We start from the raw sequence: 2,294 nt of genomic DNA, 5'->3' as shown, positions 1-2,294 counted from the left end.
CTGAAGCTTGGCTAGCCATGTCTAATTCCTTTAGACTGAAGGTTTAGACTAACATTGCGTGATTCCTGGAATTCTTATTAAAAATTTTGAATCTCTTTATTTTCTTCTCCATATAATTTTCGAAAAATCCAAAAAAATTACAAAATCATAAAAACCAAAAATATTTCTTGTTTGAGTCTACTGTCTCATTTTAAGTTTGGTGTCAATTGCATATTTCTGTTCTTCTTGCATTTTTTCATGTGTCTTCAGTGATCTTCAAGTTGTTCTTGATGATTTACTTGCTCTGATCTTTAAATTCTCTTGTTTTGTGTGTTTTGTTGTTTCTCATATGCATTCTCAACTTGTTAGTGTCAGTAGTATACAAACTTCTAAGTTTGGTGTCTTGCATGCATTGTTTATTTGATCTTAGTTTCATTTTTGATTATTCCTCATTATAAAAAAAATCCAAAAAATTTTTAATTTGTGTCTTTTCAAGTCAATAGTACAGAGAATTGAAGATTCAGAACATGCATCAGAGGAATTACACAGAAAAAGCTGGGCGTTCAAAACGCCCAGTGAGGAAGGAAAACTGGCGTTTAAACGCCAGCCAGGGTACCTGGCTGGGCGTTTAACGCCCAAAAGGGTAGTGTTTTGGGCGTTAAACGCCAGAATGTGCACCATTCTGGGCGTTTAATGCCAGGATGGCACAAGAGGGAAGATTTTGTTTTAATGCAATTTTTTTAAGTTTTCAAAATTTTTCAAAATCAAATCTTTTTCAAATCATATCTTTTCAATCATATATTTTCAAAATCAATTTCTTTCCATTTTCAAAAATTCTTGCTAACAATTAATGATTTGATTCAACATTTCAAGTATGTTGCCTTTTCTGTTGAGAAAGGTTTAATGGTTGAATCATATTTTTTCTTGTTAGCCAAGTCATTAATTTTCAAAATCAAATCTTTTTAAATTGTTTTTCAAATCATACCTTCTCAATCACATCTTTTTAAAACCATAACTTTTCAATCATATCTTCTTGATCACATCTTTTTCAAAATAGTTTTTAATCATATCTTTTTAATTTCTTATTTCAAAATCTTTTTCAAAAAATCACTTGATTTCTTTTCCACTCTTAGTTTTCGAAAATCAATTAGTATTTTTCAAAATGTTTTTAAAATCTTTTTAATTTATTTTCAAAAAATTTCTTCCCCTCTTCTCACATCCTTCTATTTATGGACTAACACTCCTCCTCAATGCACAATTCGAACTCTATCTTTCTAAGTTCGAATTCTTCTACCTCTTCCCTCTATTTTCCTTTTCCTCTGACACCTCAAGGAATCTCTATACTGTGACATAGAGGATTCCATATTTTCTTGTTCTCTTCTCTTTCATATGAGTAGGAGCAAAGACAAAAGCATTCTTGTTGAGGCTGACCCTGAACCTGAAAGGACCTTGAAGCGAAAGCTAAGAGAAGATAAAGCACAATTCTCTGTAGAGGACCTAACAGAAATCTTCAAAGAAGAAGACATGGCAGCCGAAAACAACAACAATGCCAACAATACAAGGAAGGTGTTGGGTGACTTTACTGCACCTACTCCCGACTTCTATGTTGGGTGACTTTACTGCACCTACTCCCGACTTCTATGGGAGAAGCATCTCTATCCCTGCCATTGGAGCAAACAACTTTGAGCTTAAGCCTCAATTAGTTTCTCTAATGCAACAGAATTGCAAGTTCCATGCACTTCCATTAGAAGATCCTCATCAGTTTTTAGCTGAATTCTTGCAAATCTGCGACACTGTCAAGACCAATGGGGTTGACCCTGAGGTCTACCACTGTCAAGACTAATGGGGTTGACCCTGAGGTCTACAGACTTATGCTATTCCCTTTTGCTGTAAGAGACAGAGCTAGGATATGGTTGGACTCACAACCTAAAGAAAGCCTGAACTCTTGGGAAAAGCTAGTCAATGCCTTCTTGGCAAAGTTCTTTCCACCTCAAAAATTGAGTAAGCTTAGAGTAAAAGTCCAAACCATCAGACAGAAGGAAGGCAAATCCCACTATGAAGCTTGGGAAAGATACAAACAATTGATCAGAAAGTGTCCTTCTGACATGCTTTCTGAATGGAGCATCATAGGTATCTTCTATGATGGTCTGTCTGAACTGTCCAAGATGTCATTGGACAGCTCTGTTGGAGGATCTCTTCATTTGAAGAAGACGCCTACAGAAACTCAAGAACTCATTGAAATGGTTGCAAATAACCAATTCATGTACACTTCTAAAAGGAATCCTGTGAACAATGGGACGAATCAGAAGAAAGGA

The sequence above is a fragment of the Arachis duranensis genome, chromosome 5 (genome assembly GCF_000817695.3).
Source record: "Arachis duranensis cultivar V14167 chromosome 5, aradu.V14167.gnm2.J7QH, whole genome shotgun sequence".
NCBI classification, from domain to species: domain Eukaryota; kingdom Viridiplantae; phylum Streptophyta; class Magnoliopsida; order Fabales; family Fabaceae; genus Arachis; species Arachis duranensis.
Note: the sequence above shows the minus strand (reverse complement) of the source record.